Here is a 26382-nt window from a genome sequence, read left to right as displayed (position 1 = left end):
CAGGGGGTCTGTGTGCCATCATCTACAGGGGGTCTGTGTTTCATCATCTACAGGGGGTCTTTGTGGCATCATATACAGGGGGTCCATGTGCCATCATCTACAGGGGGGCTGTGTGGCATCATCTACAGGGGGGCTGTGAAACAATCACGACAATGACCTTTGTTTGGGTGTTTTCAGGGGGTTGGGACAAAAGAAGCCAGACAAATGAAATTCATCAGTTTTTTTAATGGCCATGAAAAACTGATGCAAAATGGATGTCAAACGGCCATTAAAAACGGACAGACGGACTGGAAGTGTATAAAAAATTGCAGACACAATGATGCAAAACGGCCATGACAAACTGACAGTTGATCAGTTTTTAATGGCCATTTTTTTTCACTGTCGTGTGAATGTAGCCTAAGTTCTGGATCGTCTCCATTTTAATGGATAAAGTTACCGGACAATTATCCACCCACCGAGAGTTTATTGGACACATGGACGGCCTGGTGAGCAGATGAACTTCTTGTTTCTTTGTTTGGAGTCATGTACAGATATAGCAATCCTTATCCTGACTCTGATAACTTGCTGCAGCGTGATAATTTATCACTTAAGTCACTGAAAACCATTTAAAAAGTGAAATTAAAGTTTCTTGACACTGTGTATTCAATGTATTTAACCCCTTCGAGCTCAGCAACGTAATATTCCGTCGCGCTGACCGCCCCGTTCGCGCTCAGCGACGGAATATTATGTCGCAGGGAAAATGCATCGCCATTTTCCACCGGCGCGTGCACGAGCTGTGACAGCTGCTGTTTCCGACAGCAGGCTATCACAGCTCAATACGCCGGGACCTATTGCGATGGTCCCGCCTCCACAATCGCCACTATTGGTCAGTCAGTGAGTAACTGTCCAATAGTGGCGATCGGTCTCTTCACTTCCTCTCCCTGACATCACATCCTGCCGCACCCGCCCTGAGATGGAGATAGCGAGGCGTTCAGAGCGGTTGTGAGTAGAGGGAGAGAAGAAAAAGAGTGAAATAAAGTGAAAAAAAGACAACTTTTTTCTGCTTCCCACCTCCCCAATCCACTACCCAGTCCTTTACCCTTCCTCCTTGTGTTCCCCCCACATTTTTGGTCAGTGATCTCCTATCACTGACCCCTTCTTAGTCTTCAGGACCAATTTCTTGGTCCCTGGGGATTATTTTTTTCTTTATAAAACATATAAAATAAAAAAATATATAAAAAAAAACAAAACGAAAAAACCTGTTAATTTAGACAATTTATCTAGTTCGTTTAGTATTAGTGTTAGTTAGTGTCAGGGAACCGTCAAAAAGCATAGTTAGGTATAGCGTCAGGAATCCATCACCATAGTTAGATCTAGCGTTAGGGGTCCATCACAGTAGTTAGGTTTAGCGTCAGGGAAGCTCGGAATAATCTAGATAGGTTTAGTGTCAGGCACCCATCACCGTAGTTAGGTTTAGTGTTAGGGAAGCTCAGAATAATCTAGTTAGGTTTAGTGTCAGAGAATAGTCGCCGTAGTTAGATTTAGTCTCAGGGAAGTTCAAATAAAATCTAGTTAGGTTTAGTGTTAGGAACCCTCGCACTTGTTAGGTTTAGTCTCAGGGAAGCCCACTCGTTCTATAAAAACACCAATTTTTTGAGCTGGTTTAGGTAGCAGCCTATTGCTCCTAGTTAGGAAAGCAATCAAACATGTCCCAACGGACATTTAGTGCCGAAGAGGCATATTCATTTCTTGCCTCCGACACAGAGTCGTCGGATGGTGAGACTCTGTTTTATTTATCCACCTCCTCATCCAGTGATGAAGAAGAGGAACCTCCTAGGAGATGCCCCTTGACCACCAGTGCAGTTGAAGCCCCCGAGCGAAATGACCCCGCCGCAGTTCAAGCCCCCATTTGGACCCCCACACCAGACATTTATGAGCCCAAAATCCCAGAGTTAAAATTTAATACGGCAGGGCTCAGTGAAATGGGCTTTTTCAAGTTCTTCTTCACTGATGACTTTATAGATCTTATGGTCTCCCAGACAAATTTATATGTCCAACAGTATATTACTAAGAACCCTACATCATTTTATACCCAATCCTACAGGTGGACCCCTGTAGATGTAGCAGAATTGGGCAAGTTCTGGGGACTTCACTTGAACATGGGGCTTCTGAAAAAGCCATCCATTAGGACCTACTGGAGCATGGACATCTTATACCATACCCCCAATGTACCGTATGACCATGTCCAGGATGCATTATGAGGCAATATTTCGCTTCTTAAATTTTAAGGATAATGAGCAGTGCCCACCCCGAGATGACCCCAGTTTTGACCGTTTGCACAAACTGAGACCCCTATTAGACCATTTCAGTGCTCGGTTTGCCCAAGCATACACCCCCGAGAAGTGTATTTCTATTGATGAGTCCCTGGTATATTTTAAAGGGAGGCTTCAATTCCGCCAGTACCTGCCGAGTAAGAGGGCAAGGTATGGCGTAAAGATGTATAAGCTGTGCGAGAGTGCATCACGGTATACCTACAAATTTAGGATGTATAAAGGGAAGGACAGCAGTATTCAGCCCCCAGAATGCCCCCCCTTACTGGGAATTAATGCAAAAATTGTGTGGGATTTGGTGCACCCACTGCTGGACCAGGGTTACCACCTCTACTTGGATAATTTTTATACCAGCGTCCCACTCTTCAAGTGCCTCGCTTCCAGAAGTCCTGCGGAATGCGGCACTGCTAGAAAAAATCAGAGAGACCTCACTAAGACTCTGCTTGGGCAAACACTCAGAAGGGGTGAGAGCAGGGCACAATCTAGCAGCAACATATTGTGTGTCAAGTACAAGGACAAGAGAGATGTCCTTGTATTAACAACAATACATGGCCACACCAGTACCCATACGAAGTACCAGTATAGAGACCCCCAAACCAGACTGCATCCTGGACTACAATAGGTACATGGGAGGGGTTGACTTGTCAGATCAAGTCCAGTAAGCCCAGCGTAATGTAGGCGCAGCCGTAATGAAGGAAGCGCATGACTAGGTGTTTGGGAGGTTTAGGCTACTATGTTTTAGGCTACTATGTTTTAGGCTACTATGTTTTAGGCTACTATGTTTTAGGCTATGTTATAGGGATTGGAGGGCTAAGGGAAAGGGGCATGGGGCAAATGTATCTATATGTGGTGGGTGGAGAGTAAAGTATATGCGGGGAAGAGGCAGCCCTCTTTCCCGCTGGACAACAGGAGAAATATTTGTCCTGTCATTATATTAAAAAAAATAAATATATAATAATAATTTACACTTACCTGTAATGGACGCGGCGATAGAGATGACGATGGCCAGGATCCGGGATGCAGCGATGCAGCACGGCGCAGGCTGGCTGGATTCGATGATTGCCGGGGCTCTTCCTCCGGTTCCAGCGGCTGGAGAGGAGAGCGAGGGACGCAGCAGTGGGCGTTCCAGGCCTCAGGAGAGGCCTTCATCTGCGGAAACGCCTCGGTCTGGTCGGCGCCGAGGGAGCCCCTCCAGGGACCCTCCTCCTCCTGCTGGTCCGGAGCTGCACCCTGGCGACGGGCCGCGGAGGTCAGGGAGGAATCCCATCAGGCGGGCGAGACCGGACGTGACAGGAGGGGGGGACGCGGCGGCCATCTTGCTCCCTCCTGTCTTCAACGACAAGACCGGAAGTGGAGGCGTGACCGGAAGTGCATGCGGGACCGGAAATGCACGCGGGACCGGAAGTGACGGCTTTCTCCGGCGCCGATGTTCCAGGTGCCGGAGGAGCTCTGCAGGCAGAGGTAAAGAGACCAGGCCCGACCCGCAGGAAGAGGCGGGCGGGCTCCAGATGGGGAGTGAGATCGCCTCCTGCTGGAGCAGGGAGGCGTGCGGCGGCGGCGGCAGCAACCGGAGGTACACGGGCAGCTTCAGGGAGTGACGCCGGGCCCCATCCGAATGAGGGGGGGCAGCGGTCTGCTATACAGGCAGCGACACGGAGAAGATTTATTTTCGTCAGCCCTGCAGAAGGACTGTCGGTCTGAATATGTCGCGCCACCAGCGGGTGGCAGGACCGTGGACGGGCCGCGTTCCGCTGGGCCTAGAACTTCAGCGACCGAAAGTGCGAGGAGCTACGGGGAGCGTGGGGTGCAGGAGCACCACTCCACAGGACCGTCAGGATCGATGCCGGGCTCATCCGGAGTGGTGGACGCGTCCGCTGGGAGGTCACCTCAGGGACGGCCGGGTGAGTTTACCACGGATGTGGTGCTGGGGATGTGTGGGGGGATGTTGTCACTGTCTCAAATGCATTTGATGTTTAGAGGGATGCAGGAATATTTTTTAAGAATTGTGCCAGGTGTAGAGCAGTCGCCAGCGAGAGTATGGGGCGCTGCTAGTGAGGCGCCTGCTAGTGCGGCGGGGAGTGCGGTTGCTAGCGAGGCGATTTCTAGTACAGCTGCGGCAGGGATTGCGGGTGTTAGTGAAGTAGTGCCGGTTGTGGGTGCCGTAGTAGCGGTGGAAAAAGCGGTGGATGCGGCGGCTAGTACAGCTAAGAAAGTGGTAGAAGATGTGCGTTTGGCTGACGCGGCTAAAGGCGAGGTTTATGTGTGCTTTGAGGGCCCGCTGGGGGCGCATTTGAAAGTGGAGATTAGGGAAAAGATCTGGAAAGATGAATATGTGGAGATTTTTCCTTTGCTGCCTTTAGAGAAGTTTAATTTGGACCGGTGGAAACCGGATGAAAGTAAGAAGGAGGAGGAGGAGCGGCGGCGTTATCGCTTGATTCCTCGGACTTTTGCGAATTGGCTGCAGGCCTTCGCTATCTTGGCTAGTGTGGTGGGAGAGAAGGCGCCGGAGAACTGTTCGGCGCTATTTTGTTATATGGATTCAGTAGGGGAGGCGTATCGCGTATACGGTGGTAATGCATGGCTGTGGTATGACGAACAGTTTCGTCAGCGGAAGTCGGTGCGCCCGTCGTTGCGATGGGACCATAAAGATATTAGTTTGTGGATGCATCTGATGTCTGCGCCGAAACAGGGGCAGCAGCCCTTTCGGGATGCGGCCGGCGGTCAGGGGTCAGCAGCGGGTCGGTCAGGATCCTCAGGAAAGGGGTGTTGCTGGCAGTATAATGAGGGGCATTGCAAGTTTGGCCCAGACTGCAGGTATAAGCACGAGTGCTCCGGTTGCGGAGGCGCCCATGGTTTGTCCAAATGCTTCAAGAAGCATAGGGGCAGGCAGGGAGATACTGAGCAGAAGAGGGGCGACGCCGGTGAGGGTGGAAAGGATGCTCCCGTTTTTAAGGGGCTATCCAAATAAGAAAGTGGCAGAGTTGTTGTTGTTAGGTTTTTCAGAAGGTTTTCGGATTCCTTGTACGTCGGCGGGACGTGACGGGGTGGTCCATAATTTGTCGTCTGCTTTGGCGCGGTCTGATCTGGTTACGGATAAGCTGCTGAAGGAGGTGGCTTTGGGCCGCATGGCGGGTCCGTTTTCCTTCCCGCATGTTCAGAGTTTGCGGGTTTCCCCGTTAGGTTTGGTTCCAAAAAAGGAGGTGAATAAATTCTGCCTTATTCATCACTTGTCTTATCCGGAAGGCGAGTCGGTGAATGACGGCATTGATCCGGCATTGTGCGCGGTCAGTTACACTTCCTTTGATGCGGCGGTTGTTTGGGTTCGCCAGTGTTTGTAAGGGCTCTCTGTTAGCGAAAACTGACATTGAGGCCGCTTTTCGTTTATTACCGGTGCATCCGGATAGTTTTTGTTTGCTGGGATGTTATTGGCAGGAGGAATATTTTGTAGATTGTTGCCTCCCGATGGGCTGCTCCATTTCATGCGCTTATTTTGAGACGTTTAGCACGTTTTTGGAGTGGGTGGTCCGTCGGGAGGCACAGGTGCAATCTGCACTACATTATCTGGATGATTTCCTGTTTATTGGGCTGCCGGGTACTTATGTGTGTGCAGGATTGCTACATACTATGGAGCGAGTGGCAAAGGATTTTGGGGTACCTCTGGCGCCCGAAAAAACTGAGGGACCCACGACGGTCATTACGTTTTTGGGAATCATGATTGATTCAGATAATATGGAGTGTCGCTTGCCTGATGATAAGTTGCTGGAGATGAGAGAGTTGGTGGCGAGTGCGCTGCGCAGGAAGAAGATCCAGTTGCGTGACTTGCAATCCTTGTTGGGGCATTTGAATTTTGCTTGTAGGATTATGCCCATGGGGCGGGTGTTTTGCAGGCGATTGGCAAGTGCTACCGCAGGGGTGCATTCCCCTCATCATTTTATTAGGTTGTCGGCGGAGTTGAAAGCTGATTTGTTGGTGTGGGGGGAGTTTTTGCAGAGCTATAATGGGCGGTCGTTGCTCATGTATCAGCCGGTGTCTAGTGTGGAAAATGCGCAGGCAGGTATTGCAGATCGGCCGGCGTGTTTGTTATATTATATAGGAAATGCGTACAGTGAAGGGGCGTCTGCAGCAACGGTTGCTCGGAGTTTGTCGGCCTTGGCTTTTTGGTTTAAGAAAAAAGGTGAGGAGGACTTGACTAAGTCCTTTCTGGTTCGGCAGGCAATGAAGGGTTTCAGGAGGGGTTCCGCAGTTAGGGACCACAGGAAGCCGGTGTCATTTGAGCTGTTGGTAGCGATTTGTGATTTGTTGAGGGATGTTTGTGTTTCGGCGTTTGAAGCGCGGCTATTTACACTGGCCTTTTCTTTGGCGTTCTTTGGGGCGTTCCGGATATCGGAGTTGGTGTCGGCCAGTAAGAGTGTGGCAGGGGGTTTATTGTACGCTGATGTGGATTTGGATGGCTCCTGCCTTTCTTGTTTGCTTCGTAGATCTAAGACAGATCAGGAGGGGAGAGGTTTTGTGGTGCGTTTGTATGAGTTACCTGGGTCGCAGGTGTGTCCGGTCCACTGTTTTCGGGAGTTTGTTGCAGTGAGGCCTGGGGGGCCGGCATCCTTGTTGGTTCATTCAGATGGGTTGTCATTGTCTAAATTCCAGTTTTCACAGGTGTTCAAGAAATGTATCCTGTTGTCTGGCAGAGGTGGAGCAGGTTTTAGCTCTCATTTTTTTTAGAATTGGCGCAGCTACGGAAGCAGCTCGGTGGGGTTTATCCCCGGCGATGGTTAAGAAGATCGGTAGGTGGGAGTCAGACCGATATAGGTTGTATGTGCGGCCTCACTTGCTTTGAGGAGGTGGTGATAAGATGTGCTGGAGGTGGATATGGTGTTGTTACATTGCTGTTTTGTGTTGTTTTAGGTGCAGGTCCCTGCTTGATTTGGATTATTGGGCACTCCTACGTGCACTGGGGAGGTGTGCGTGCAGATGTTCGTCCGGCCGGACGACAGTTGGGCCTGGATCACTCAGAGGTTCAGGTCAGATGGTTGGGTCTGCGGGGCATGCTGTGGTGTAGGTTGTTACCGGAGGTACATTTCTATGCAGGTTTGGACAGGGCGCCGGATATTTTGGTGGTGCACCTTGGCGGCAATGATTTGGGCATTCGGTCGTCCAGGGATTTGGTGAGGGATGTTACGATCGATCTGTTGCGGTTGTGGTCGTCTTTCCCAGGAGTGGTGATCGTCTGGTCGGATATTGTGGCTCGCAAGATGTGGCGGCAGGCCCGTTCCGTCCATAGTCTTAATAAAGCACGAGCGAAGGTGAATAAGTTGGTTGGCAGGTTTGTGGCACGCAATGGCGTGGTTGTGGTGCGGCATAAGGAGTTGGAGGGCAGAGAGGTAGGTTCCTTAGGGCGGATGGCGTTCATTTGAACGAGGTGGGTCTTGATATGTGGACCCTGGATATCAAGGAGGGCATGGAGAAAGCCCTGCAGTTGTGGAGGGACAATCATGTGTAAGGGCTCGCACATGATTGTCGTGGCGGTAGGAGGAGGGGTCTTTGGAGGCACGTAATGGCAAGAAGGAGAAGCAACAATGGAGATTGTTGAAAGAGAACTCGGGGCGTTTAACCCTGGATAGTATTGGAGGGGCTGGGGAGTGGTTACCCAGCTGATATGGCATATATTCCTGTTGGGCAGGGTCCCCAGGAAGGGAGAGAGAGGTCTTGGACATGATTGGTGCCCTCGGGTCAGGTGCAGAACGGCTGTAGGGTAAGAAGTCCAGACCTAGTAAGGAAACGATGGAGTTGTTATTTAATGATTGAAGTGCCTTCAAGGATCCTTTATCTGGAGAATGTGGGAAATAGAGCAGGATGTTATTATGGAGTGTTATGATGTGTTTTATGGTTATGCTCTTTTATCACATAAAAAGGTGTGTGTTTAATAAATGGCTGCTGTGGCCTTTACACCAAAATTAATGTGTGGTCTCTTATTGGGGTTTGGGGTGTAAGATCGTAGATAGCGAAAGTCATCAAACATACCTTAAGTCATGAAGCCCTACAGCGCCATGCGGAAATCGAGGGTGTGGTATAAGAAGCTGGCCGTGCACATCATACAGATGGCATTGTACAATGCGTATGTGCTACGTCGATGTGCAGGCCAGAGGGGAACTTTCCTGGAATTTCAAGAGGTGATTATCAAGAACCTAATCTTTAGGACCAAGAATAGGGAGCATCCAGTACTTCCGGAAGCGAGGCCACACGCATCGTACCAGGGCAACACTTTCCAGGAGAAGTTCCCCAAACTGGCAAGAAGGGAAAAAGTCAAAAGAGGTGCAGAGTCTGCTCAAAGAGGGGGATAAGGAGGTAAACAATATACGACTGCGACACGTGTCCCGAAAAACCAGGGCTCTGTATGAAAGATTGTTTTCGAATTTATCATACATCCCTTAATTTTTAATTTACCCTGATACACTCCGCACAGCTTATGCCCCTCATCTTTCCCTTCTGAGCCCTGCCGTGTGCCCAGGCAGCTAATAACAGCCACATGTAGGGTATTGCCGTACCCGGGAGAACCCACATTACATCTTATGGTGTGTATATCTCCAGTGGCACATGCTGGGCACACTATATCGGGCACGGACATGCCATATATAATATATATATAGAAAATTGCAAATCTCAATCTGCTGCGCATTATCTTTTACACAGTACCTGTGGGGTCAAAAGGCTCACTACACCTCTAGATGAATGTCTTAAGGGGTATAGTTTTTAAAATGGGGTCACTTCTCAGGGGTTTCAACTGTACTGGTACCTCAGGGGCTTCTGCATACATGACTTAGCACCAGAAAAACTCCAGTAGGCCAAATGGTGGTCCTTTCCTTCTGAGCCCTCCCATGGGCCCAAACGGCAGTTTATCACCACAAATGGGGTATTGCCGCACCAAGGACAAATTGGGCAACAAAATGGGGTATTTTGTTTCCTGTGAAAATAAGACATTTTGATAAAAAATGACATCTTATTGTTCTACACACAGGTATCCAGGCTACCAGGACTACTATTATGGGTAAGGCTATCTGAGTTATTAATGTTGGGAGTATTTTACTCTAGAAAACACCCTTTGGACACTTCTGTCCTTAACAAAACAGCTCACACTCAAACAACTAACGTTATATGCGATAGCACACTGCCCTATTCATATGTCCTTAATATAAGGACTTTAAACACACCATACACTTGGTTTTCCTACTTACCTGTGTTCATATCATATAGAGTCTCTCCACTCATGTACCTTTTTAACATGTATGTTTTTATATGTATTTAATAAAATTTGTTATTCTTTTCATATATACTTGGCTCTATACTCTGTTTCTTGTGTGTGTATAGGGTTTAAGTAGAGTATAACAGAGAGAGTTCCCAGCATTATCATTCCCTTACCCCCCTACAACATTACGAATTATATTCACTTGGGACTGGTGTTGTTTTATTTCTTTTGATTCTCTTGATTTTTTTTGCTGTTTTTGACATTCCACTATGTTCTGCATAAAGCTTAGTGTCAGCTGTACTGTGACTTCTTTATCATAACGGAGCCATACCAGGCCCTTATACACCCTATATGCTTCCCCAATAGAATCCATAAAACATAAAAGGGCCGAGCAGTTCTCCGGGGTCTTTTCGCAAATCACTCTAGCTAGAATCGCAAATGAAAACGTTCACCATATTAACCAATTGGTAAACATTTGCGGAATCAGGAGATAACGCCTTTTCTCCTCCTCCTTCTTTTATGCTCTAGCCCCTCTTCCCCTGATCCAGATAGAACTTCTCCAAGGGGAGGAGGGAGAACATCTCCTCATACTCATCCTTCCCTATTTGTTTCCTGACCTCCTGCTTAAGATGGGCACCGATCCCTCGAAGCAGACATACACAGCCAAGTTATCCCTGTTTACCTAATTAGGTGTCTCAGTCTGGACTGAGACCGCAACCGCCTCATAACTCACCGGAAGAGGGTTAAGGGAAAATGTTTTACAGGACCGCCCACACGAAAACCTGTGATGGACCCGCACCCTTCACCAGGGAACCGCCCACCATGTTCAGCAGGCACACCACTGAGTCCCTCATGCATCTGCACACGCCTCCTGCTGTGTTATCCCACAGCCCCTAGCGGCAGGGGGCAAACCTGACCTAAACAATAATGGCACCAAGCACAAATAGTGATGCTTTTCAAAAGTATCAAAAAACTTTATTAAATATAGAGGACAAATGAATAAAAAGTGTCACACAATAGATATAGCAACATCTCCAGAGTGAAATACACAGGGTGAACACATGCCCATAACAATACGGATACATCTTATTTATAAAGTGTATAGTGCTAAGCAATATATATGAAATAAGGATATATATACCATATATAATATAAATTGTCTTTAAAATACTGCAGGATGGACAAGGACATGGACAAGAAGCTAAATACAAGTAGTGATGGTCCTAGGATAGGTGCAACACATGTTCAAAAGAGTACAGCATATGAAATAACATGCCTCAATATATACCCATCTATATGACACAACCGGGATGGCGCCAACCACGACGCACGTTTCGGCACAGCCTTCATCTGGGGGTGACATCATCTCCTAACAGGTAAAATATAATAATATATATATTATATAAGATATTATTATATTATATATTATAATATAAATTTCGGTATAATAATGATACAACAGTAAACTGGAGATGACCGTCCAACACTGCGAATTTAACCCCTTAATGACAATACGCCTTTTCACGGTGGTCATTAAAGGGGTTCTCTGGAAAAAACTTTATGGTCTCATGTTTACTTGATAAAGTGGTTCTGTTTCCACTAAACGCGTTGTACCTCAAGAGACCCTCTATCTCTCTTTTTTATGTATGTTTTATTATGATCTATTGTTTTAGACAATTAATTATATATTTTTTTTTTCTCAAAAAAGTATTGCGCCTGGATGGTGTCTCTTTTTTACAGTGGATCCCACCTGGTTCCCACTGTTTTTATCTACCTGCTCTTACTGAAGATGTCCTCAAAACTGGCTTAATGAGATGGTAGATCGGAGAGTGACTGAGGCAGTGGAGGCAAAACAGGGCGGACCTGTTGCAGGCAGCGGCTAAGGCATCTTGGCCCTCATTGGGGGACCTCTCCAGAACTCCAGTGAAGGACCTGGGCATGTAGACGAAGCCAAGGCAGACCCAGCAGAACCGGGTTGATGGCTTTAGGCAGGACGAGGAAGTTGATCTGTTCTGAGTGAAGGACTCCGATTTGTAACGTAAGTGGTTTCATGATAGCCACAATAGGATCGGGCAATGGTAGTCCATTTACAGAAGCAACAGCAAGGGATCTCTCTAGAAGAACTGTGGGTAGATGTAGTCGGTCTACTAAATCCTGCTGGATGAAATCTGCAGCTGCCCTGGAGTCAAAATAGGCAGAGGAGAAGTGTGATGTCTCTCCCGAGATGATGGTCACAGGAATAGATAATTTGGAAGAGGTTTTGATGTTTGGCATCATCCCACCTAGAGTTGCCTCTCTAGGAGCTGGAGTTTCCCGGCTTTTGTGGACATTGGCGCACGAAAGGGCCTTTAAGGCCGCAATACAAACACAGACCTGAAGAGAATCAGCGCTGTTTCTCCTGCTCGGACAACTTGACTCTGTCTACCTGCATTGGTTCCTCAGGTAGAGCAACAAGAGGGGGCAGTAGTGGTCTCTGGAACGAGGGTGCTAATCTGTGAAAACGTCTCTCCACCGAACCTCCTCATCGCGTTCCTGGATCCTCATGTTGACCCGGGTAGCCAACAGGATATGGGCATCCAAGGTAGGTGGGAGGTCGCGGGCTGCCAGCTCGTCCATGGTGTGTGAGGACAGTCCATGCCATAGGTCGCCACCAATGCTTCATTGTTCCATGCCAACTCTGCTGCCAGGGTACGGAAGGAGATGGCATACTCTCCTGCTGTGGACCCCCTTGCTTGAGGGTTAGCAGAGTGGCTGCTGCTAAGGATGTTCGACCCGGCTTCTTGAACACGTCACAAAAAGTCTGTAAGAACAGGGCTAAGTCCGAAAATTTGGGCCCCTGCCATTCCAGGATGGGGTTCGCCCATGCGAGGGACTTGCCAGCGAGGAGGGAAATAATGAACGCTACCTTGGCCTCATCAGAGGAGAAATGGTGAGCACGCAGTCATAGCGAGGAAAAAGAGGCAGTGCAACTGTGGATCCGGAAAACAGACAGTAGGAGTATTAGGCAGTGGAACGGCAGCAGTCTCTGGGGAAGGAACAGGGAGTTTATCCAGTCGGGCGATGATGGAGTTTACAGCCACGAGGAGTTGATCCTGACGTGCATATAGATACAATATATACTATTGGGGTCCACCCCTTAGTAATTGCTGACGTGCATATAGGTCACGCATATCCGTTTGTATGACCTGAACTGTGGTCTTAGGCTGGCCAGCGGGTTCCATGGCCTGAGCGTACTGTCAGAATCTAGGGAACATATGTAGCTGACTTTAACTTGACTAATAAAGCATTAAATACACAGTGGAAAGATCCCTTATCTTGACCTTTTCAATGACTTCTCAATGGTTATTTTTGTGTGATATCACGCTGCAACAAGTTATCAGAGTCAAGTTAAAGATGGCTACATCCGTATGTGGACCCACTGGGCCGTGGGCTCCGGCTCAGATAGGGCTAGGTGTGGCAGGTTGCGCCAGACGAAGCGGATGGCACCAGGAATGGTAGATGACACACAGACGTGGCATATCCAGCCGGCGGTACCACACGACTCTGATAAAAGGCAGGCACAGTTAGGAAACAGCAAGGGATACAGGAAATAGGATGCAGGGAACGGGAACTCTGGGATCAAGAAGGAAAATACTAAGGGATCCTTTGCAATACAAACATGGGAAAAGTACAAACAACGCTCAAGCAAGGAGTGGAAGGGCAGAGACCTTTTTATAATCCAGGGTGCACTGGGGTAGGATAGAAAACTTTTAGGAAGTGCGCACGCTGGCCCTTTAAGGCACTCCTCGCACACTCCAGGAAGGGAAGGCCGCGCCAGCCGTGGTCTCTGGGGAGGTGGCCAGGAAGTTGCGTTCATCACAGGGTGAGCGACAGAGGTCCGCAGTCATAACACTTAGATTTTTTTTGGTGTTGTATATATGTACTGAGCAGTGGCGTAACTACCGCCGTAGCAGCCTCATGCTACGGGGCCCGCGGCATGAGGGGGCCCGTGTCGCCCGCCGGCACGGGCCCCCACCATGGCCGGAGGCTCCGCTGGCAGCCGCTATGGCTGCTACAGCGGGACGCCACTGAACACTACGGCAGAGCAGTGAGGTATCTCCCCGCTCTGCCATTAACTGGTTCCCGACCGCTGGCTATATTTTTACGGCCAGCGGTAAGGGTCCTTAAAACCCGAGCCATAGACTTTTTACGACTCCGGTTTTAACTTACTGCCCGCGCGATCGGGCTGCTGAATGTCGGGTCTCCGGCTGTCAGTGACTGCCGGGGACACTGAGGAGAGGATAGAAGCAGCTTTCGCTGCCAGCGATCACACATGTATCCCCTATCCTGTGGATAGGGGATACATGTATTTTGTAGGACACACTGTAGGTCGCATTTTTTTGGGAGGGGGGACGCTGTATGGCGTTCCCTACAGGGGGGGACACTGTATGGCGTTCCCTACAGGGGGGGCTGTATGGCGTTCCCTACAGGGGGGGCTGTATGGCGTTCCCTACAGGGGGGGGCTCTATGGCGTTCTCTACAGGGGGGGGATGTATGGCGTTCCCTACAGGGGGGGCTGTATGGCGTTCTCTACAGGGGGGGCTGTATGGCGTTCTCTACAGGGGGGGCTGTATGGCGTTCTCTACAGGGGGGGCTGTATGGCGTTCTCTGCAGGGGGACTGTATGGCGTTCTCTACAGGAGGGCTGTATGGCGTTCTCTACAGGGAGGGCTGTATGGCGTTAGCACTGTCCAATAAATATACAGTAAACAGAAGAAAATACGGTCCAGCGATCCTCATGACAATGTGATGACTTTATTAGAAAAACATTTTATAAACCACACGGCATGTTGAAGTGATGATACAAGACTGCTTACGCTCTTCGAAAGCCAACTACATTCTTCGCAAATGTACGCCATCTCCTCCAAACAGTCAATTACATCAGAAGTCCAGTTCCTTGTGCTGCATGACTCGTGGACGCCCTATCCGTGGCGATATCCGTGTCCTTTCCACTGCTTCTCATTTGAGTCCTGTAGGCACAAAAAACATTCTGCAAGTATCCATTGTCATCCGTGCCTGCAGATTCTGCTTTAATGATGCAACTCACTCAACTCCTTGTCTATTTCATCGTTTACTGATGCCTCTTTTAGATGCGACAGATGTATTTTTTTTATACTTACCAGCCTGCTTCACAGGCACCATCCCTTTTTATTGGCACCTGATCAATAAGGGGGTCCTGCTCCACCACCATAACACTGCAATACTAAACAAAATCTTCCATAGACATCACAAAAACTAGACAAGCCTTTCCTCCCTTATGTTTCCCAACGTTTCCTGGGACAAGTGTGTGTAGGTAGAAATCAACAAACATGTTTCCTGGCCCCAAACTTTACCCCCTCTTTCCAGTAAAGGATTGGCTTTCGGTATCACGCCTCCTCGCTTTTACCTTTTTACTTTATCCTGCGTAAACATTTTTTTCAGCATCTTAAATGTCTTGCCCATTAGCCCATCTATCCCCAACATCAGACCACTTATTATCATCTGACAGATCAGAATCAGACTCAACCAGCTACTGTTGCCTCCTTCTGCTTCTCTTTACATCCAGATGCGCTGCTCCTGTAATTCCAAACATTGTGCCAGTACCCCGTGTTCTAAACATTTTAGCAACACCAAGGTGTCCCTCTCCCATGTTGAGATTATAGGGCCCTACTGGGATATTGCTGCCTTCATCGACCCTGGATCCCTGCGCAAGGATCCTGGCACTTGGCCCATCATCGTGCCATGTTCCCTCAAATTTTTGCTAGAATGATACCATTGAGGATACCTGCCTTGCTTCCTTGATGCCATTTGCTCCAAACAATCCAGTACACCCCAAGTCCAGGTCCTTGTGCTGCATGACTTGTGGGGGCTCTATACGTGGCAATATCCTGGCACCTTCCATTGATTTCCGCTTGAGTGCTGTAAATATAAAAACATTCTGCCAGTATCCATTATCACCTATGCCTGCAGATTATGACTGTGTAATGAAACTCACTTAAGTCCTTGTCTATTGCATCCAGGCCTTGACACATCGCAAATGTTCTTGGCAGACCAAAGCTGTCTAAAATCCCCCTACACTCCCTCACCCAATTACCTTACACCTACGTTCAGTTCCAAACCGAGCCATGTGGCCAGCATTTTGGACAAAGATACCCCTAACTTACATTATGTCTATTCCTACCAACTATCCAAGGTTCCCCACTGCTACGCCTTTCTTGGCATTTTGCCCGCTCATTACTTTTTCAATGTACAGAGCTACTGGTGGATACTGTATATAGTAACTAATGATGGACATACCGCATATAGATGAAATATTACTTCAGAGAGTCCCCCTGGCAGCAGGCAGCCGATCTCAAGAAATTCTGGAACAAAAAGTATAAACTGTGAAGATATTATGACGTGCGCTTAGTATGGTTCATCATATCAACAAATATATGTTCAGCCTATTGAAAACATCAGGGAGATTGTTCCCACAGTCTTGTCATGTGTCTCTATAGGAACATTCTGGATGACATCACATTATAGAATTTCTATAGGTTGTTATTTGCTATAATACTTACATATATACAGTGGATCTTCTAGCATGTCGGCTGTCACTGGTGCCACATATTCAGATGTTATAAATGTCTGTAAAATACATAATGGGTTTAATGCACATACATAAAATAACCCCATATCTATAATGAATAATAATATATTTACTTTCACACATTTCATTTTCTATCACAGGGCGAGTCCAATGCCCCTCTGCCACACAAATAACACCAGCAGTATAATGGCACATAATAGTTGGAGGACCCTGGTATAGATTATGTATCAGGGACCAGGAGCTTATTGTTATTCTTCTATATAATCTTATCCTTAATGGAAAACTTCTAATTTGTCTTTTGTGGAGTCTTTTGGACTGGAGTAGAGAGAGTAGAAAATGGTAAATTGGATTTCTGGATTCAACAGACAAAATAATTATTAAAGGGGTTTTCTGACAGTTTCATAAACCTTAGTCTAAGCCGCATATGGCTAAAAAGAACAAATTGTCCCTACTCATTTTTTAAATTCCCTGTGGCTCCTGCGCTGGTGGTTCTGTTGTCTTTAGTTGCTAGGCCACAGCGGTCATGTCCGTGTGGATGGCATGTCACGTGGCAGCTATTGTGTCACATCCAGGGCCGGCCTTAGGTTTATTGGTGACATGTGCAGTATCTGTGACGTCCTCCCCCTTATGATGCACCATGTAGTGTCCAAATAATTTAATCATACAGTGCCCAAATAACATCACCCAGTCAATAAACTAGGGATTGTATCTTTCTGTTTTTTTATATTATAGGTTTGGGCCCTAAATGCCGGATCGGCAGTGTAAGTTGAGGGTGCCCAGGCCATCTATGGTGGTAGTGCCCTCTTCAGTATTGACCAGTAATACACACTATGTGATCATTTAGAGATGCAGTTAATAAAATACACTGACCTTGGACTCTCCTACTGAATACATCCGACTGAATGTAGAACGTTATGTGATGTGAGGTGGAGGGCTCTGCTTAATCTTTGATCTGCCCTCCTGGGACGTGTGGTTATCATTAACTCTTATGAGGAATTAATTCTAGGAGAAAGAAAGACAATGTATTAGGACAAATCTCAATCAATGGCAACATTTCTATCTAGAACAGAGTCCAGTCCCCAACCAGTGTAAAATTACCAAAGGGGTAAATAGGATGACCGGCTGGGGTCCAGGGATTTGGGGTGGCCCACAGCTCTGGGCCTCCATACGCCCCTGAAATTGGACAAACAATAACGGCGCAGGGAGGAAGCGAAATGTCTGACCCGGTTGGTCGTCTATTAGGTGAGTATAATTTTTTATTTTATAGGAGCAAAGGGGGCACTATTAATATGGGGGATAAAAGGACTGAGTCAGGGCTTAGAAAAGGGGGCTTCATTACTGTGGGGCCATACAAAAGGGGCATTCTGACCTAGGACATACAAAAAGTGTCATTCTAGCTGTGGAGGGTATTGGTGGATACTGCATATAGTAACTAATAAGAGACGCACCTTGCATAGATGAAATATTGCTTCAGAGAGTCCCCCTGGCAGCAGGCAGCCGATCTTAAGGTGTTCTGGAAAAAACAATAATTGTGTAGTTTTATTTCTCCAGACAGACGTGTGCTCAGTATAGACCACCCAACAATGAAGGAAATGTACATTAGGGCTCATGTACACAGCAACTTCATGTGGACGGACCTGTATGGTGGCGCACAGACTGCAGTACTGGTAATGTAGACACTCTGTGTGCGCTGTGTGCTCCCCCATAAGCCAAATGTGGATTAGGAAATTACATAAATAACAAGTCCCTTATATATTACTAATACCATAATATCTTCTTTATGGAGCATTTCTATAATAATAATAATATAAAGCTGCAGCAAAATTCCCAGCGTTTACTTTTGCTACATGTGGATGAGTTTTTGAGACTGTAACTATTCACCTGTAACACTTGTGAATTTTGCCGCGCAGCAAATCTGCAGCGTCTGAATTCAGCTTTATGGCGTAGAATATAGTACTCAAATACTGCAATCATACAGTGCCCAAATAACACTGCCAGACAAGTATTGTCTGCCACACTGTAATGTAATCCATTATCAAGGAATTGTATCTGCATCCTGAGCAGTGCCCTTTACTTTTTTTTACATGAAGAGTGGGATTGAGTGTTCAAGCAATGGGTGCCCCAGACATCAAGACCAGTGGCGCCCCATTCATTAGTGACAGGTGATGCACCCAGTGTAACCGCACAGGTCGCACACCCCCAAAACAGGCCCTGGATGAACAACATTGGGGAATTTGTTCCCACAGTCTTGTCATGTGTCTCTATAGGAACATTCTGGATGACATCAGATTATAGAATTTCTATAGGTTGTCATTTACTATAATACTTACATATATACAGTGTATGTCCTAGCATGTCGGCTGTCACTGGTGCCACATATTCAGATGTCATAAATGTCTGTAAAATACATAATGGAATAAACATAAAATAACCCCATATCTAGAATGAATAATAATATATTTACTTTCACACCTTTCATTTTCTATCACAGGACGAGTCAGACATTGAAAACATTTTGTAATGTTAGTGTAAACCCAGGGAACATAACTATAGGGGTGAAGAGGTTGCAGTCACACCCAGGCCCAGGTGTCCATGACTGACATTAGGGGGGGTCACAATGTGGGCAATTTACAAATGCCAATCCCCAATGCCCCCATCTCCTAGAGGAATCGCGATTTTCGCTGCTAGAAACGCGATGTCAGTGAGAGAAGCACCCAGGCGGAAAGGCAGCTGCTGAGTTGCCCGGCCGCTTCTAAAACACAAGCAGTGGAAGGGAGCCAGCGCAGCGCCCCGTTCCATCTGCTGGAGGGATGCGCCCTATGTAATGGCACAGGTCGCACACCCCTAAGGCCGGCCCTGGCTACTGCTGAGCCTTATTAGGATAATATACGGTAGCTTTTTAAGACTATTTAATTAAATTAAATTAGACATCATATTGAAAACGACTGAGAAGTCACATTCCACATTACTGACAGCTGCAATTCTCAGACAATGGTAAGGGTATGTTCACACACTTAACTAAAAAACGTCTCTAAAATACAGAGCTCTTTTCAAGGGAAAACAGCCTCTGATTTTCATCCATTTTTTAAACCACAAACATTTTTTGAGGCATTTTTACCAACGTTCTTGGAGCTGTTTTTCTATTGAGACAATGAAAAACGGCTCCAAAAACGGCCGAAGGAGTGAAATGCACTTCATTTTACAGGGTGTTTTTTATGCGCCGCTTTATAAAACGCCCACGTAAAATGCACCATCGGAAAAAAAAAACCAGTTTTTCCCATTGAAATCAATGGGCAGATGTTTGGAGGCGTCCAGCCTCCGTATTTTCGGCAGTTTTTCGGGGTGTTTACGGCCAGGAAAACGGCTGAAAATAGGCTGTGTGAACATACTCTGTTGTACTGAGTTGTAACTTTAATGAGAAAATGTGAAACATTGAAATCTGAATGTAAAATGTTCAGTTGTTACTTGCATTAATAGAAACATTTTACTGGAACTTGAACTGTTTGTCTAAAAAAAAAAAAACAACCCCCGACAATCACCAGAAAAAAATCCTTCTACAATCATATAGTTGTGGTGAGGTGTTGGTGTGGTTAGAAATTGCTGCAGTAATGTCCAGTGTGAATCTGGCCTTATATGAGAATTCTAGAGCGTATATATTTCATGTGTCCAGTAACATGTAGAATTAATGATAAAATGCTGCATCTTACCTGTCAATCACACAGTCAATCACAGTCCCGGTCCAGACGTCATTGGCAGAAATTGTAAAAAATATGTAATCCAGCTGCACATAGAACCTAATGGCTAGTACTGTCTATGACATCATCAGTGACATCATAAGCGGCTGCAGTATCTGTTACATCATCTAATTATCTCCTACTGCCTGGATAGACTGTCTGTGCATACACTGGGTATAGGCGTTACATGGGACTGCTGTTTATAGACATGGAAGAAAGATACATGTGTGGTTATAGGGGCTACGTACGACTAAGAACATGTAATGTATGAAACGTGTAATCTGTTACTAGATGGATTTGATACTGTAATACAGATGTAGCCATCTTTAACTTGACTCTGATAACTTGTTGCAGCGTGATACTTTCTTGATCCCGCAGCACTCCGTGTTTCAAGTGTGCGTGAGTAGGCTTCCACGCCAATGTGTAAAAATGGGAACTCAGCACTCCAAGGTATTATGCAATAAGTGATATTTGATTTCACATATAGCGAAAAGTAGTAATCCAAAAATAATGGCGCCATTACCCAACAGCGACCGAGGTCACAAGCGCCGCATATCCGTGTCTAAAGAAGGTTGAATGTATAGACCGAAACGTTAAAAACCTATTTTTGGATTACTACTTTTCGCTATATGTGAAATAAAATATCATTTGTTGCAGCGTGATATCACACAACAAAAGCCATTGAAAAAGTCAAGATAAGGGATTGTTTATTTAATGCGTTAAAAGTCAAGGTAAAGACGGCAACATCTGAACTAATAAAGGATACATTTTATTGAATTTCGTTTTAGGCTACATTCACACAACAGTAAAAAAAGTCCGCTTTCAGAACAATGATGTTCTATGGGTATATTCACACGCCCTTTTTTTAACCACCCGTGAATATTGGCCATCAAAAAATAGAACATGTCCTATTTTTGGCCGCTTTCACGGCCAGACGGCCCCCATAGAAGTCAATGGATCAATTTTTAACGGCCGTCAATACATGTAACAGCCGTTAAAAACGGTTCTGTGATTTGGGGATTCAAGAGCCAAGGGAACTATTGGCTCCCTTGCTGGTAATCGGCGGCGCAATGACACATACTCACCGATGCAGCGCCGTCCTCTACAGGTGTGGTCTCTAGTCTCATGGGATCTGCGAAGGTGACGAGATGACGTCCTCGCGTCACCTTCGCAGAACCAGTGAGACTAGAGATCACTCGTGACGTAGACGGTCATGCATCGGTGAGTATGTAGGGCATTCAGGCGGACAAAAATTACGGATATTGTTGCGCTCACTACTATGGTAGCATGGCGCTAGTACAGGGGACATTGTTGTCTACTGTAGCAAATTTTTCGGCACGGTCCTGAATTTACAGAGAGAGTCCCGGAAGATTACCACAGGGAGGGGGGGTGTGGTGCTTTCTCCGGAGAGGTGTCTGTGTCATCATCTACAGGGGGGCTGTGTGCCATCGTCTACAGGGGGCTGTGTGCCATCGTCTACAAGGGGGCTGTGTGCCATCATCTACATGGGGCGGTGTGCCATCATCTACAGGGGGGCGGTGTGCCATCATCTACAGGGAGGCTGTGAGCCATCATCTACAGGGGGTCTGTGTGCCATCATCTACAGGGGGTCTGTGTGCCATCATCTACAGGGGGTCTGTTTCATCATCTACAGGGGGTCTTTGTGGCATCATATACAGGGGGTCCATGTGCCATCATCTACAGGGGGGCTGTGTGGCATCATCTACAGGGGGGCTGTGAAACAATCACGACAATGACCTTTGTTTGGGTGTTTTCAGGGGGTTGGGACAAAAGAAGCCAGACAAATGAAATTCATCAGTTTTTTTAATGGCCATGAAAAACGGATGCAAAATGGATGTCAAACGGCCATTAAAAACGGACAGACGGACTGGAAGTGTATAAAAAATTGCAGACACAATGATGCAAAACGGCCATGACAAACTGACAGTTGATCAGTTTTTAATGGCCATTTTTTTTCACTGTCGTGTGAATGAGGCCTAAGTTCTGGATCGTCTCCATTTTAATGGATAAAGTTACCGGACAATTATCCACCCACCGAGAGTTTATTGGACACATGGACGGCCTGGTGAGCAGATGAACTTCTTGTTTCTTTGTTTGGAGTCATGTACAGATATAAAAATCCTTATCCTGACTCTGATAACTTGCTGCAGCGTGATAATTTATCACTTAAGTCACTGAAAACCATTTAAAAAGTGAAATTAAAGTTTCTTGACACTGTGTATTCAATGTATTTAACCCCTTCGAGCTCAGCAACGTAATATTCCGTCGCGCTGACCGCCCCGTTCGCGCTCAGCGACGGAATATTATGTCGCAGGGAAAATGCATCGCCATTTTCCACCGGCGCGTGCACGAGCTGTGACAGCTGCTGTTTCCGACAGCAGGCTATCACAGCTCAATACGCCGGGACCTATTGCGATGGTCCCGCCTCCACAATCGCCACTATTGGTCAGTCAGTGAGTAACTGTCCAATAGTGGCGATCGGTCTCTTCACTTCCTCTCCCTGACATCACATCCTGCCGCACCCGCCCTGAGATGGAGATAGCGAGGCGTTCAGAGCGGTTGTGAGTAGAGGGAGAGAAGAAAAAGAGTGAAATAAAGTGAAAAAAAGACAACTTTTTTCTGCTTCCCACCTCCCCAATCCACTACCCAGTCCTTTACCCTTCCTCCTTGTGTTCCCCCCACATTTTTGGTCAGTGATCTCCTATCACTGACCACTTCTTAGTCTTCAGGACCAATTTCTTGGTCCCTGGGGATTATTTTTTTCTTTATAAAACATATAAAATAAAAAAATATATAAAAAAAAACAAAACGAAAAAACCTGTTAATTTAGACAATTTATCTAGTTTGTTTAGTATTAGTGTTAGTTAGTGTCAGGGAACCGTCAAAAAGCATAGTTAGGTATAGCGTCAGGAATCCATCACCATAGTTAGATCTAGCGTTAGGGGTCCATCACAGTAGTTAGGTTTAGCGTCAGGGAAGCTCGGAATAATCTAGATAGGTTTAGTGTCAGGCACCCGTCACCGTAGTTAGGTTTAGTGTTAGGGAAGCTCAGAATAATCTAGTTAGGTTTAGTGTCAGAGAATAGTCGCCGTAGTTAGATTTAGTCTCAGGGAAGTTCAAATAAAATCTAGTTAGGTTTAGTGTTAGGAACCCTCGCACTTGTTAGGTTTAGTCTCAGGGAAGCCCACTCGTTCTATAAAAACACCAATTTTTTGAGCTGGTTTAGGTAGCAGCCTATTGCTCCTAGTTAGGAAAGCAATCAAACATGTCCCAACGGACATTTAGTGCCGAAGAGGCATATTCATTTCTTGCCTCCGACACAGAGTCGTCGGATGGTGAGACTCTGTTTTATTTATCCACCTCCTCATCCAGTGATGAAGAAGAGGAACCTCCTAGGAGATGCCCCTTGACCACCAGTGCAGTTGAAGCCCCCGAGCGAAATGACCCCGCCGCAGTTCAAGCCCCCATTTGGACCCCCACACCAGACATTTATGAGCCCAAAATCCCAGAGTTAAAATTTAATACGGCAGGGCTCAGTGAAATGGGCTTTTTCAAGTTCTTCTTCACTGATGACTTTATAGATCTTATGGTCTCCCAGACAAATTTATATGTCCAACAGTATATTACTAAGAACCCTACATCATTTTATACCCAATCCTACAGGTGGACCCCTGTAGATGTAGCAGAATTGGGCAAGTTCTGGGGACTTCACTTGAACATGGGGCTTCTGAAAAAGCCATCCATTAGGACCTACTGGAGCATGGACATCTTATACCATACCCCCAATGTACCGTATGACCATGTCCAGGATGCATTATGAGGCAATATTTCGCTTCTTAAATTTTAAGGATAATGAGCAGTGCCCACCCCGAGATGACCCCAGTTTTGACCGTTTGCACAAACTGAGACCCCTATTAGACCATTTCAGTGCTCGGTTTGCCCAAGCATACACCCCCGAGAAGTGTATTTCTATTGATGAGTCCCTGGTATATTTTAAAGGGAGGCTTCAATTCCGCCAGTACCTGCCGAGTAAGAGGGCAAGGTATGGCGTAAAGATGTATAAGCTGTGCGAGAGTGCATCACGGTATACCTACAAATTTAGGATGTATAAAGGGAAGGACAGCAGTATTCAGCCCCCAGAATGCCCCCCCTTACTGGGAATTAATGCAAAAATTGTGTGGGATTTGGTGCACCCACTGCTGGACCAGGGTTACCACCTCTACTTGGATAATTTTTATACCAGCGTCCCACTCTTCAAGTGCCTCGCTTCCAGAAGTCCTGCGGAATGCGGCACTGCTAGAAAAAATCAGAGAGGCCTCACTAAGACTCTGCTTGGGCAAACACTCAGAAGGGGTGAGAGCAGGGCACAATCTAGCAGCAACATATTGTGTGTCAAGTACAAGGACAAGAGAGATGTCCTTGTATTAACAACAATACATGGCCACACCAGTACCCATACGAAGTACCAGTATAGAGACCCCCAAACCAGACTGCATCCTGGACTACAATAGGTACATGGGAGGGGTTGACTTGTCAGATCAAGTCCAGTAAGCCCAGCGTAATGTAGGCGCAGCCGTAATGAAGGAAGCGCATGACTAGGTGTTTGGGAGTTTTAGGCTACTATGTTTTAGGCTACTATGTTTTAGGCTACTATGTTTTAGGCTACTATGTTTTAGGCTATGTTATAGGGATTGGAGGGCTAAGGGAAAGGGGCATGGGGCAAATGTATCTATATGTGGTGGGTGGAGAGTAAAGTATATGCGGGGAAGAGGCAGCCCTCTTTCCCGCTGGACAACAGGAGAAATATTTGTCCTGTCATTATATTAAAAAAAAAAATATATAATAATAATTTACACTTACCTGTAATGGACGCGGCGATAGAGATGACGATGGCCAGGATCCGGGATGCAGCGATGCAGCACGGCGCAGGCTGGCTGGATTCGATGATTGCCGGGGCTCTTCCTCCGGTTCCAGCGGCTGGAGAGGAGAGCGAGGGACGCAGCAGTGGGCGTTCCAGGCCTCAGGAGAGGCCTTCATCTGCGGAAACGCCTCGGTCTGGTCGGCGCCGAGGGAGCCCCTCCAGGGACCCTCCTCCTCCTGCTGGTCCGGAGCTGCACCCTGGCGACGGGCCGCGGAGGTCAGGGAGGAATCCCATCAGGCGGGCGAGACCGGACGTGACAGGAGGGGGGGGGCGCGGCGGCCATCTTGCTCCCTCCTGTCTTCAACGACAAGACCGGAAGTGGAGGCGTGACCGGAAGTGCATGCGGGACCGGAAATGCACGCGGGACCGGAAGTGACGGCTTTCTCCGGCGCCGATGTTCCAGGTGCCGGAGGAGCTCTGCAGGCAGAGGTAAAGAGACCAGGCCCGACCCGCAGGAAGAGGTGGGCGGGCTCCAGATGGGGAGTGAGATCGCCTCCTGCTGGAGCAGGGAGGCGCGCGGCGGCGGCGGCAGCAACCGGAGGTACACGGGCAGCTTCAGGGAGTGACGCCGGGCCCCATCCGAATGAGGGGGGGCAGCGGTCTGCTATACAGGCAGCGACACGGAGAAGATTTATTTTCGTCAGCCCTGCAGAAGGACTGTCGGTCTGAATATGTCGCGCCACCAGCGGGTGGCAGGACCGTGGACGGGCCGCGTTCCGCTGGGCCTAGAACTTCAGCGACCGAAAGTGCGAGGAGCTACGGGGAGCGTGGGGTGCAGGAGCACCACTCCACAGGACCGTCAGGATCGATGCCGGGCTCATCCGGAGTGGTGGACGCGTCCGCTGGGAGGTCACCTCAGGGACGGCCGGGTGAGTTTACCACGGATGTGGTGCTGGGGATGTGTGGGGGGATGTTGTCACTGTCTCAAATGCATTTGATGTTTAGAGGGATGCAGGAATATTTTTTAAGAATTGTGCCAGGTGTAGAGCAGTCGCCAGCGAGAGTATGGGGCGCTGCTAGTGAGGCGCCTGCTAGTGCGGCGGGGAGTGCGGTTGCTAGCGAGGCGATTTCTAGTACAGCTGCGGCAGGGATTGCGGGTGTTAGTGAAGTAGTGCCGGTTGTGGGTGCCGTAGTAGCGGTGGAAAAAGCGGTGGATGCGGCGGCTAGTACAGCTAAGAAAGTGGTAGAAGATGTGCGTTTGGCTGACGCGGCTAAAGGCGAGGTTTATGTGTGCTTTGAGGGCCCGCTGGCGGCGCATTTGAAAGTGGAGATTAGGGAAAAGATCTGGAAAGATGAATATGTGGAGATTTTTCCTTTGCTGCCTTTAGAGAAGTTTAATTTGGACCGGTGGAAACCGGATGAAGGTAAGAAGGAGGAGGAGGAGCGGCGGCGTTATCGCTTGATTCCTCGGACTTTTGCGAATTGGCTGCAGGCCTTCGCTATCTTGGCTAGTGTGGTGGGAGAGAAGGCGCCGGAGAACTGTTCGGCGCTATTTTGTTATATGGATTCAGTAGGGGAGGCGTATCGCGTATACGGTGGTAATGCATGGCT

At 47.4% G+C, this 26382-nt stretch overlaps 1 long non-coding RNA gene across 1 annotated transcript; it reads right to left on the bottom strand.

The window, feature by feature from the left end:
- Positions 1-14346: 14346 nt before the first annotated feature.
- On the bottom strand, positions 14347-19937 carry LOC142740467 (uncharacterized). The gene is made up of 6 exons (XR_012880708.1): positions 19863-19937; positions 18486-18552; positions 17604-17668; positions 17026-17157; positions 16127-16193; positions 14347-15928 (listed from the first exon to the last, which is right to left on the bottom strand). It is a non-coding gene; the product is annotated as an uncharacterized LOC142740467 (long non-coding RNA).
- Between the last annotated feature and the right edge of the window lie 6445 nt (positions 19938-26382).

The sequence above is a fragment of the Rhinoderma darwinii genome, chromosome 2 (genome assembly GCF_050947455.1).
Source record: "Rhinoderma darwinii isolate aRhiDar2 chromosome 2, aRhiDar2.hap1, whole genome shotgun sequence".
In the NCBI taxonomy this organism is placed as follows: Eukaryota; Metazoa; Chordata; class Amphibia; order Anura; family Rhinodermatidae; genus Rhinoderma; species Rhinoderma darwinii.
The sequence above is the reverse complement of the archived record's forward strand: the minus strand, read 5'-3'. Positions and strand labels throughout refer to the sequence as shown.